The sequence below is a fragment of the Beta vulgaris genome, chromosome 4, assembly GCF_026745355.1.
Source record: "Beta vulgaris subsp. vulgaris cultivar EL10 chromosome 4, EL10.2, whole genome shotgun sequence".
NCBI lineage: Eukaryota > Viridiplantae > Streptophyta > Magnoliopsida > Caryophyllales > Amaranthaceae > Beta > Beta vulgaris.
In genome coordinates this window covers 35,749,774-35,763,459 of record NC_079205.1, presented here as the reverse complement: position 1 = coordinate 35,763,459, position 13,686 = coordinate 35,749,774, and the positions used below count along the sequence as shown (strand labels likewise).

The 13,686-nt window shown below is 30.1% G+C and overlaps 1 long non-coding RNA gene across 2 annotated transcripts; it reads left to right on the top strand.

Annotated features, from left to right (window-relative positions):
• Positions 1 to 10,488: 10,488 nt before the first annotated feature.
• Positions 10,489 to 12,202, top strand: LOC125496384 (uncharacterized). Of its 2 annotated transcripts, none has more exons than XR_007273046.2 (3): positions 10,489 to 10,758; positions 11,665 to 11,711; positions 11,819 to 12,202. It is a non-coding gene; the product is annotated as an uncharacterized LOC125496384 (long non-coding RNA). The 2 variants fall into 2 exon arrangements; XR_007273044.2 differs by having other exon boundaries at positions 11,641 to 11,711.
• The last annotated feature ends 1,484 nt before the right edge of the window (positions 12,203 to 13,686 follow it).

Sequence of the window (13,686 nt, the reverse complement as noted above, 5' to 3'; positions counted from 1 at the left end):
TTTTTACATGTAATCAAAATAAAGAATAAATCGTACGTTATTTTTTTATCCAAATAAATAAAATTTCATAAGTTGTAAAACTATATTGTATATGAAACTTATTTCGAAACATATTTCGAGCACTCTCCAATGGTAACAAAAAAATTATAATATTGCAAATTTGTAACAAAAGTGTTATTCAATTTACACAGTATAATAATTTAGGTTGTTTATCTAAAATTAGAATGTAATGTTCACTTATCCAAACACCTTATAAGTATTTGTATTTATAGTGAGCACAATTTTTTTTTTAAATAATAATTAAAAATAATAACATGACATGCATACTTAGACGGAGCTCTCTATAATATTTTAAGTTTGTTTTTAAAAATTAAACTCTAATTTTTTTTATCATCCACAATTCTAATATATATGTAACTTTATTGCTATAGATTTACTTTTTGTTGTAACAATAAATTTTACTTAATAAATTTTGTTGCAATACTAAATTGTTTTGGTTCAGTTGAGCAATTAAGGCTGAGATTTTGAAAGATACTCCCTCCATTTCCTAAAGATCTTCCCTCTTTCCATTTAAGTGTGTTTCCAAAAGATCTTCCCTCTTTTACTTTATTCCTTATTTCGAAATTTTTTTCCTTTTTACCCTCTCATGTCCTTATCATATAGTCCACCATTACATTATTAATTCAATTTTACTCCCTTTCTCTCTCCTACTTTACCACTCCACACCCCACACAAATGAATCGTCCTTGGTATTTGTAGTAACAGTAATAAGGAAGATCTTTAGAAAACGGAGAGAGTAATATGTCTAATTTCGTAAGTTGGACCTATTAGAAAATGTTATAATCACATGTTGTACACTATACTTATAGCTTAATTATTATTATATTTATAAAAAAGAAAGACTAAAAATATCTTACCATTCATCTAATTAAATATACTTTAATTTCATAAGTTGTAAAACTATATTGCAGATAGTTCTCATTTTGAAGCATATTTCAAGCGCTCTCAATTTGTAAAAAATAATAACGTTTTGAATTAGGTAGCAAAAGTTATATTCAATTTACGTAAGATAATAATTTATATTGTTTATTCCAAACTAAATGTAAATTTCTCCCTATTCAAAATTCCTTTTATGTATTTAAATATGTGTAGAACTCTTATTATTTATTATATTTAAAATAAAAATTAATGACATGAGAGTTCTACGTGGTACTCTCTATTCATAAGTTGTAGAACGATATTGTTTATAGATCTTATTTCGAAGCATATTTCGAGCACTATCCAATGGTACAAAATTTATAATATTCCGAATTATGTAACAAAAGTTATATACAAATTATATAATATAATAATTTAAGTTGTTCATTCAACACGAAACTCTATTTCGCTTATCCAAAGCTCCTTATATGTATTTAAATCTATGTAGAATTCTATTTTTGTAAAAAAAAATAAAAATAAAAATTGATGACATGGCAATCCTACGTGTGGCGCGCTCTATTCATAAGCTGTAGAACTATATTGTATATGGATCTTATTTCGAAGCATATTTCGAGCACTATTCAGTTGTACAAAAATTATAATATATTCCGAATTACGTGGCAAAAGTTATACACAAATTACATGATATAATAATTTAAATTGTTCATTTTCGCTTATCCAAAACTAATTATATGTATTGAAATCTATGAAGAATTCTATTTTTGTAAAAAAGAAAAATAAAATTGATGGCATGGCAATCATAGAAACTCTAATTTTCGATTATCCAAAGCTCGTTATATGCATTTAAATATATGAAGAACTCTATTTTTGTAATACAGAAAAATAAAATTGATGACATGAAAATCCTATGTGGTACGCTCTATGCTCCCGAAAAGTTCCTCCTATATATATATATATATATATATATATATATATATATATATATATATATATATATAATATAATATATATATATATATATATATATATATATATAATGGACTTTTTCTTTTATATTTCCCATTCTTGGTATTTCATTCTTGGTTCTTCCCCGAAATGAAGTCTAATAATTAAAAGAAAAGGGAGAGATTATATGGAAACTCTTGAGTACTTTGATGTCCTCTCCTTTTGACTAATGTATCTAAAAAAAAATTACAACACTTACCATTCTATTAATTTTAAAATAAAAATATCAAAGGAAAAAACCAATCTGATAAGCTGTAAATAATAGGAATCTATCCTAACAAAAAAAAATAAGTACTCAAAGAAGCTAAGATATACTTGTTTTTTTGGAAGAAAAATAATCATAAAAGATTAGAATTACACGTTTATAAGAAAACTATCATAGAAAGACATGCACAATTGAACAAAAAGTTTCAACCTAAAGTTAATAACTATGTTCAACAATTAAGGTCAGGTCCAGTTTAGGTTAGACCAAAAAAAAATTAATGATTATAGGCATATTTTTATTGCTTACGTAAAATGAGCGTGATATTTTATTACTTCATTTTAAAGGGTTTTAGTTTGAAAATATTTGAAAAAAATTCCCTAACACGTTTTTAAATAAAAACTCATAAATCTAGCATAGGTTAGTAACTTATTCAATGTACATTTATTCTTATTTATATATAATATATATATATATATATATATATATATATATATATATATATATATTTCCTAAAAGAAAGCATTAAGTATGTTGTTCTAAAACTTGTTTGCATATATTCTAAAAAAAATGTTACATATGTTCTAAACCTAAATTTGTTCTCACATAAAAAATGTTCTCATATAAGATATATAAATATATTCTTCATTATTTGAGAATTTTTTAATTTTGAAGATTTATGTTTTGATTGTTTTGTAGATAAAAAATAAATATATTATAAATATACTAAAATTATCAAGAACAGAATATACGTATGTAAAAAAAATTATTATTATATGTAACTTTACTCTTATTTATATGGATTTGACGTCTTTTAATCTAATTTTTTTTTGTCCCAATTAGTTCTTTTTGATCCACTGTACACAATTTTATAACTTTATGATATTCTTTCACCTTATTATTCAGTATTCTATTTGCATTTTACGATAACCATTTTTTTGATAAATTTATTATTGTTTCCAATTATTAAATTTAATTACGTATGAATTTACCTTCTTATATATTTTTTGGACCCCTTTTCGGTAACACATGGTAAGAAAAATTTATTTCGGGCTTCCCTCACACAGGATCACTCACCCAAAAGCCCAACAAACCCCAAAACCCTCCCCCCTACAACATTGAAATTTGTTTCCTCCAAGATTTTAGGGTGTTGCTAAACGCAGCCTCACTTTACTAACGCAACCCAAAAAAAAAACCCAAAAAACCCTTATTATTATATTCTTTCTAAAAAAACTTTCTCTCTCTAAAAATATTCTCTCCTCTCTAACTGTTAGATATAAAAAAAACTTCATCGAAGATCTACAAATTTTAATTTGATATTCAATGGACCATAATTTTGACCCAATCGAATTTCAATATGATGTAAGTTGTTAATTTTTTTCGTAATTATGATATGTCGGACGATTCGTAATGCATGATTTGCCTTATTTCGTGCAATCTACACGAACATGATTAGTTTGTTTCGTGAAGATACACGAAACCATCAATTCCGTTTCGTGCAGATTGCACGAAACCATCGACTCCATTTTGTGCAGCTTGCTTGAAATAATATATTCTGTATCGTGCAGATTGCACGAAACCTTATATTTTGTTTCGTTAAGAATTTAAGAGACTATTGCATTTGTTTCATATAGGTCGCACGAAGCAGTGTTTTCTATTTCATGATGGTCACACGAAACACATATAAATGTTTCGTCCAAACCTTATGAAAGAATGTAATCTAGTTAATGACAAAACAAACCCAATTTACTATTTGTGTTTGTGATTGATGATGTTGACTTAATTTATGAAATTCAAGATGTAAAATTGATGATATTTATCAAATTTCGAAAATTGATGTATAAATAGTTTTTTTGTTTGTGATTTATTGTATAATTGATGATTGATGATGTTTATCAAATTTATGATAACATTTGTATTTTATGGTTTTCATAAATTGTCAGGATGATGTCCATGTAGAAGAGGTTGATGAAAATACACCAGATTATAGTGAATTTTTTCACCACTACAACTATATTTCCCACTCGAAAAGCATTACGTGAAGTAGGTAGGCTGCATAATATGGTGATAATCATCGCTCGATCACAATATGGTGAAGGGCAAGGTTTTGGAAATGCAAAAGCTACCCTCAATTGTGAAAGAAGCGGGAGATATAGACTGCATAAGTCTAGAGAACGTGTAGATGTGCAGAAATTTACCGATACAAAAAAATATTATGTCCTTTTCGACTTCAAGCGATTGAGTGTGTTGGTGGTGTTGGAGTGTCTATGTCATTAATGGCAAGCACAATCATGATCTTCCCGATTTCAATGAGGGACGTGCAATTATTGGCAGGTTAAGTCAATTTGGTAAAAGAATTAACTAATCTCATGTACCGCCTAGTCAAATCATGAGAGTTCTTAGTAGGGTGGATGAAGATACTTTGACTACAAAAGCATATTTATAATGCCTGTCAGAAGTTAAAAACTGAGGCAATGTGTGGTAGGTATGTGATGTAACAACTAATGAAGCTGATTGTTGATAATAACTATCTACAATGGCATCGTGAAGAAGTGGGAACAAAATTGGTTAGTGACATAGTTTATGCTCATCCTGATGTTGTTGATCTATGTTCTTGTTTCCTTATGTGTTCGTCATTGATTGTACATATAAGACAAACATATACAAAATGCCTTTTTTGGAGATAGTTGGTATAGTCTCAACTGGAAAAAAATTTGTTGTCACCTTTGCTTGGTTGAGAAACGAGAAGGAAGTAAATTACCAATGGGTCACACTACAAAAAAAACTACATATAGAGGCAATCTAAAATTGCATCTAAATATATATATGTAGCCTCTAATGGTGATTAGAAGCAATTTTCTCGCTGCCTCTAATTAGTCCGTCGCTAATTGTAGGTTGCCCCTAATGCCACCTTTTAGAGGCAGACAAGTTATGGTGCCGCTAAAGACACTTCTGTTTAGAGGCAACCATATGTCTGTCGCTAATTGTTGGTTGCCCCTAATGCCACCTTTTTTAGGCACAGAACTTATAGTGCTGCTAAAGCCACTTACATTTAGAGGCGACCATAAGCCAGTCGGTAATAATAGGTTGCCCCTAATACCACCTTTTTGGGGCACACATGTTACATTGGTGGTAAGGCCATTTATATTTAGAGACAACCATAAGTTCGTCTCTAATTTTAAGTTGCATCTAATGCAACCATAAGTCTGTCGCTAAAGGATGTTTTTAGATGCAACAACAACTAGAATTTCCACATTTTCAACAATTTTTTGGGATTTTTTAACGTTTATAAGCATCGAAATAAAAAATTATCGACTCCCTAAAGTAGCAGCGAACATTTAGCCACCAATAATTAACGACACTCATAGGCTTCGAAAATGTTGAGGCTTTTTAGCATCATTGCAATTGAAGATGTCGCAATTTGAAGCTACTATATAGACACTTGTAAGCGTCAACATTCTGTTATTAGTACAGTAACAGTTACAAGCACATTCTTACATAAACAAGAAAAAAATAACATTATAAATTAATAAAGGAAACTAGAAGTATAATCTTATTACTAACAATTTTGACGAATTGATACAAACATTCAGAAGAGGAAATAAAAAAATAAAAAATATGTAGAATTTCCATCTTCAACCGACATTCAACTTTCATTGAATCTTCAACATAAAACTTCAACTTGAACGCAATTCAATCTGCAAATTCAACCCAAAAAACAGATCAATATGAACGCAATCTTAGGTTATTATGGTATAGAAAGAAGGTTACTTCCCTATATGAAAGCAAACACCACGCTAAAAAAACAGCAATAACTTAGACTCGCTAAAAGAAAAAAAGCAAATAATGAACAGCAAAGTAACAGTTACCTACTATCGGGACCTTCCTAACAAAAGTAACTCAATTCACTGCATTGAGTAGTAAAACAGAGAACCCCTCAACAATAATGAAAAGACAGGGTGGTTCGAGCTCGACTACATAACTAAGCTATATCAACGCTTCAATAGCGTTGCTATAAGGTATAAAAACGTTGCAAAAGATCAAATACTTAAAAGTTACCTTGTACAAAACCATAGAGTTGCAAATGCATCATTGAGCAACATATATTCACCTTCTAGAAAGGGTACCATCAAAGCCCTAATCACTTGTAGAAACACCTGCAAAACAACAACAAGACCAAGAGACAATAGACTCACATACAATCAGCTAAGCCAGAGTACAATTGAACCAGTCCTTATCTCTGCAACTGGATTTTTAGGCATTACAGAGCTAATTCTAGCATATACATCGTGTTTAACATTCTGAACTAATATATCCGGGCTGCAGACAGCAATCTGGTTCCACTTCGCTTAATTTCTTTAGCTCTAAATATGATATAGCATGGTTGTACTACAACATCGAATAACACTCTTCTTGAAACTACCTCTAGTAGGCTTACACAACTATCTAGAACAAGAATTAAGTGATTGGAAAACATAGTCAATCCACAACATATTAGCAGATAATATCCCCTCAGTTCCATAATTTTTAGGGCATTTACTGTTTGGGGAGAAAACAAGGAATGATGTATTATATTGATAAAAGCACAAAGCAGAAAAATTAAGCAGGAAAGAGAACATATATTAACAAAATTAAGGTAATTAGCACAACTACTAACACCCATCCCATTGACCAACCACCAGCAACACCACCACCACCGTTTAAACACCACCGTCTGAACACCACCGCCGCCGCCACCACCAACGTCTGAACACCATCGCCACCATTGAATAGTTAGAAACAGTTAAATAATCAGAAAAACAGAAAATCAAACAATCACAACCAAAACTTTCATACAAATCCCAAGAAATCAAAAATCAAACAATCACCACCAAAACTTACAAAAGATAAAATCGAAAACAAAGAAAAACGAAATTTGTTAAAAACGAAAATGATCCCAGATCTTAAAAAATGTTAGTTCTTAAAAACTAAAAATTAAGAAAGAGAAACTCAGAAAAAAATCGAAAACAAAAAAAAACATGAATCAGATATGGAAATGAAATTAGAAACAAAAAAGCGAGAAAAATTCAAAAAAATTAGAACCAAAATTCGAACAGATAAGAAGAAAAACTCGAACAATCAAAGCAAAATATCGAAAAAAATCGCAGCAAATTTTTTGAAGAGAAAGATAAGAACAAAAATTTGAACAACAAATCAGAATAAAATATTGAGAAAAAATTCTGAACAAAAATCAGCCCAAAAATTCGAAACAAGAAAATCATAATAACATACCTTACATCGAAATTTATTCAAGATCCACAGACATAATCCAACGGTTCTTCAGAGATAGATAGTGAAGAAGAAATGAGAAGGAAGTAAAGGGGAGAGAGAAAACCTAGGAGAGAGAGAGATGAAGAAATGAGAGTTAAATGAAAACCAGAATGAAAAATCAGAGTGATATGAGGGTGGGGCTTTTAAACTTTTGATGAAAATTTTCAAAATATTGAAGGGCGGGGGCTTTAAACATTTTTAATGAAAATTTTATAACTTCAAAAAATCAAATCGGATCTCATTAAATCCTTTAAAAATAATAAGTTTTAAAAATTATTATACTTTGACCAAAGAAGTCAACTTAAATATGTAATAGGGCACAAGGAAGTACTACTATAATTTTTTTGACTTAAAAATTGTTTTAATTTAATTTTTAGCTTTGATGTCTTTGTTCCTTGTTGATAGTACAAGAGTTTCCAATGAACTAGGGGTTGGACGACCACATTTAGCTCGATTACCGGTATGCGTATCGACAATCATGGTCAGAATTAGAGCTATAATTAATTATTTTATTCAAAACTCAAATTATCTATATTTTTATTATGAAATTACTCGATAATTTAGATGTTATTAGATTATGGGAAAAAAACAACACAAATTTATCTTTTTTTTAACGCCAACAATACAACTATCATCAGGGAGTCAGGGGCAAGAGATTCCGCCAAAATATATACGCTTTAATGGTTGAAAAGGCATATCTATTTCTGTACCAAGTACTCCGTTGATCAACCTGTAACGTAAAGATATCTTTTATATTGATGTAGATTTGGCCATATGAGTACAAGTCTAACTCTAAAAAGAAAAAGAAAAATTGAAAGAGGAAAACAATTGTTGCATTGCTTAAGCTTTTTTTAATCATCGACCACCTTTAAATTAAAGCTAAGTTGAGGTCATTAAGCTTTATGCATTTGAAAACTGAAATATATAATCGACGTAAAATAAGTTAATAGTGGATTGGTTCAAGGTATATATCTATGTGAATCGATAAGTTAAATCAGACAACAATACTCCATTTAAGTTAATCGTTAACAAGTTATATTCAATTTGAAACTCATGTATCTTAGTCAAATTGAAAGAAATTGATGGTACATTAGATGTATCAACATGTAAGGCGATAAACTATTTCAAGATAATAACATTAGTTTTCTACTTAAGTTAATCATCTCTAAGTTGCATTCATTTCGGAACGAAAGCATCTAATTCAATTGCAACAAATGTGGAACAATATAACTTAGCAGATCAGTTCAATATAACAATACTCCGTTTAAGTTAGTCGTCTCTAAGTTGAATTATATTGAAACTCAAAACAACTACTTTGACAGTACCCTAAGTTTAATTCAGGATAATAACAATACCATACTTAAGTTAATCACTTTAAGTATATTCATCATGGAACCAAAAACATCTAATTCAGTTGCAACAGATGTAGAACATTGTAACTCAATAGATTAGTTCAACATAACAATGCTCCATTTAAGCTAATCATAACATATATGGAGGTTTGTTAAATTCCTGTATCATTTTGCACATTAACAATATTTTAATTGATTAAATCTTATTGCTTATTAACAAGATCTTGATATGAAGCCTATAAGTATCGATTAAGAAAACCTATGGCTTAAACCTCATTGATACAATAATACATCAATATAAGTATACTGTTATACTATATTTCACGTAAATGACTCGATTATTAGCTATATAAGTAAATCTGCTAATTTTGTGATTTAGTTTCATTTTCTAAACTTGAGATTACATTATAATTTTTAAAAGCTTTGTCGTTCCTAAATTCTTCATGTCTACCAATTAAACACTCAAACAAAGTATTTATTTCATAACTAACTAGCCTTATATGATTATGATCAATTAGTTCAATTCAAGTCAATTAAGTTAGCTAGTTTCAGTAAATTCAAATAAGCTAAGCTCAACTTTAATTCATCTGGCAAAGCTAATAATGAAGTCATATTGTTATACGTATATATTTAAGTATAATTGACTTATTCGATTAACAAAGGCTATAATGTGTTTGTTTATTGAGATAAGATAATGTGCTGTGATGTGAAAAATACCGCATGTTTTCCTAGTTTAAAGAAAGTGATATTTGATTACTTAATTGAATACGATATGTTGAAATCATATACTTTCTCCGTGACAAAATAGATGTTACACTATGACTTTTACGTTTTTCGATGCAGTACTTTGACCATTGTTTATTAGTAAAAATTATAAGAAGTTAATATCATGAAAGTATGCATTAAAACGAATCCAACAATACATCATATAATAACGGTTGATTTTATCTATAATAAAAAAATACATAGTCAAATATAGTAGGTGAATAATGCAATTTCCAAAGTGTAACATTTATTTTGTTATGGAGGAAGTAAAATTAGTTTAAACAACTCGAAAGGCTAGATAAAATTGATATGAAATAAGAATCACGAGTTTTTTTGCATATTTCTATTTATAATGACAAAATGCCCAAATTTTGCAAGGTAAATATTTGATATACTTTAGAAAAAAATTTAAGTGGAAAATTAAATTTCGGCAACTAGCACTTAGACATTTTCTAATTTCATTTTGCCGCTACAATATTTCAGTATCCCGCTCTTCAACCAAGGGGTTTTCAGTTTTGATAGGGGTTTGTTCTATTTAAAGAGATAGAACTTTCTCTATCTCGTCACCGTTCTGGCCACCGCAGCTGGGTCCCAAAGCCACCGCCAAGCTACTACTGGCACTACTACATTTTTTAACAAAGGCAACAGTTGAAAAGAGTCTAATGCAACAACACTTGGTAAGCCGTTGCAATAGATTGATAAGCTATTGCAACGGTTCATTTGAGATCGTTGCAATAGCTTTAGCTCTTGCAACGAATCTTTAGTACCATTACAGTAGGATACTTAATGTAACGACTACTTAAAATAGGTACACAAGTATTATATCAATTGCAATGGTATAGAAAATGTCGTTGCATTTGCATTATATAGTCTACTGTTGCAATAGTAACGTTTTATCACCAGTTAAGTAAAATATCATAGAAGCGCCACTAAATTTTCGTGAAATTCTAAAATTTCAGTTCCCCCCAAAAAACTTCAAACACCAAATTGTTAAAAACCCACTCCTTCCCACTCTCTCACTGGAACATAACCTATTTTCCCTTAGAGTCCTTCCCCTATCTGATTCATCTCTCATCTCTCGTTCTCAACCTCCATATTCTACATCTCCCTTGGGACTCTGTCAAATTCACGTTACCCAATTCAAATTTATGATGCCCAGTTGATGATTCTCGAGCGTTGATAAAGGTAAAATTCGAACTGGAGGTGCACTAATCTGTTTCTTATATAATTTTTCTTATTTTCCTCTTTTTCTTCCTTATTATTTTTCTTTTTCATATTGCACTGGTTTGATTTTGGATTTTATTAATTTTAGGCAGTGGGTGCTATTTATTTCATTCCCCAATTTGAATTTCTGGTTTCTTTGATCAAAGCATAAGTTAAATATGGTGCTCTTGCTTTTGCAACCAAGATGTTTGATAAAATGCCTATGAGAAATTTGATTACTTGAAGTTACTTGATTTTGGTTTATGGTCAAAATGATATGATGGTTATGCCTTGTGCTCTAAGTTCCCGAATACGAATAAAGGTGAAGAGGTAATTTGATGCTACGTTCCCGAATACGAATAATGGTAAAGAGGTCAAAATTGAGTTTATCATGATATCTGCATGATAAATTCAGAAGAGTTTATCATGAAATTATCTTAAGAAACAAACTATATAGTTTATAATCTGCTATACTAGATAATACTACCCACCTGATGAAACTTTTCTCTTTATCATTCTTCTCAGATTGAAATCTCTCAAAAGGTGTTAATTTTTTTCCCCATTACGATATATGAATCCAGAGAACTCTTTATATGAAAAGATCAATCCAAAGCCAGTGACCAAGTACGATCTATATGCATATTTTTTCTGTTCTCTGAAATTATTCTCTAAGGTTATAATAATTTAATTATTTATGTTTTATTCCATCGTAAATCCTCATGGGTTTTCTATCAAATTGCAATTATACTCCATTGTTCTTTAATTTCGTTCTTTTATATATATATATATATATATATATATATATATATATATATCTTTCTTTGTGAATTTGACTCTGACTTCATATTTCAATTTTGTTTCAAGCTCTTTTGGTTGGATCTGTTTCAGGAGTGAATTGAAAAGTGATGGATTAGCTTAATTATAAGAGATTTCTGGTTATTTTCTCAAATCAGAAAAAAATATTCGTAGGTTAATTAGAGATTGGTTGTTTATGAATGCTTGAATTTCCATAATGCATTATTATCCATTTTACTAATTACAGTGATGAACCTGTTGTCTTTTGATGATGATGCACGCAGCAGCTGCAGTTTGCTAGAGGACCAGATTTCTATATTAAAATGATATGATTTATAGTTTCATGGTTATTGTTCTGGTAGTTTTTTGACGTTCGCATGTCCCTAGTTCTAAAATAAGCTGCTCTAAATCTATATGTTTATTCAGACAATGCTCTTTGCTACTTGTGTTGTATATTTTGTAGCTCCATTAGAAAAAATTTGCTCCTGTATAAACTACTAGCTTAGATTGTTTCGACAAATTTTGCTCCTGTATAACCTACTAGCTCAATTAGTAGAGCATTGTGCATTTGCACAAAGGTTGTAGGTTCAAATCCTACGTAGGTTGTTGTTTGATTTGTCTAATGACTAAGGAGTACAACGACTCTTTATATGTTCTAATATTATACTCCCTCCGTCCTTTATTAGTTTACCCAATTTGACTTATAACATTATTCATCATTGTTACTTTGACCATCATTTGTGTTTTATATGTAAGGAAAAATGTAATCAAGTGGGATCGTTTGATGCGTCTCAATATGTAGTTTCGGAATATCAAATTTTTATAATTTTTACAAATATATAATTAGAGATATTATTACTCAAAGTTTTACATCGATAAATGTGGAAAGTCGAAACGGGTAAACTAATAAAGGACGGAGGTAGTATAATATAACCAAAGACAATGGTGACGACTCGAACTCAGATTTTTTAGGTTTACTCTTGCTCGTCGCTCCTCGAAGACTCTCCACGACCTCTCATCCTCACTCGGTGCTCGTTGCTCGTCTCTCGTCGAAGACTCAACCACCATCTTCGTCGAAGAGTCAGACACCATGTTCGTCTCAACTTGAAGTTGTTGTGTTTCATTTTATTAGTTTAGTGTTCTTTAATATAATTCTAAATAGTACCAACCTATAAATAGTTATAAAGAAAATAATACGTTATATATTTAGTAAAAGAGAAAATTAACATATTAAAAAGATTTTGTATATATAAAACATTGGTTCTGGGGCAAGTACATTCCCGATGAAGATTTACCACATGCTGCTTCTAGTCTTGAAATGGGCAAGAGTAAGATGCAAGGATTATAAATGGTTTTAGCTGAAAGTTGGTAGAAAAGATGCACAAATTTGTAGTATTTATTTCATTCGTTTAGTTCTTTCTATTACTTGTTTATGGAATTAATGGTTATGTTAAAGTTGGATTACCTTGTTTTTATATAATTAATGGTTATGTTATGGCGGGATTGCTAGTTTTATGAGAGCTTTTTTCCTCTAAGTGATAGTTAATTGTTTTAACATGGGAATGGTGTCCCCCTTTCCCTTATACAATTCAAGTGACACTAAAAAATATCTTTAGATGCAACAATAATATATGTGATGCTGAAAAAAATGGCTATTGAGACAACTAAAATCATGTGACGTTAAATACATGGCTTTAGAGACAACTAACTACAGTTGATGCTGAAAAAATGGCTTTAGAGACAACTAAATTCATGTGACGCTAAATACATGGCTTTAGAGACAACTAACTACAGTTGATGCTGAAAAAAATGGCTTTAGAGACAACTAAAGTCATGTGACGCTAAATACATGGCTTTAGAGACAACTAACTACAGTTGATGCTAAAAAAAATGGCTTTAGAGACAATTAAATTCATGTGATGCTAAAAATATGAATTTAGAGACAACCAATATTCATGTGATGCTAAAAACATGGTTTTAGAGGCAACCAACATTCATCTGATGCTGAAATGTATATTTAGAGGCACCAGAATATACTTGACCCTAAAAACCATATAATTAGAGGCAACCATGTTTATGTGATGATAAAAGGGGGTTTTAGAGGCAAGTCGGCCA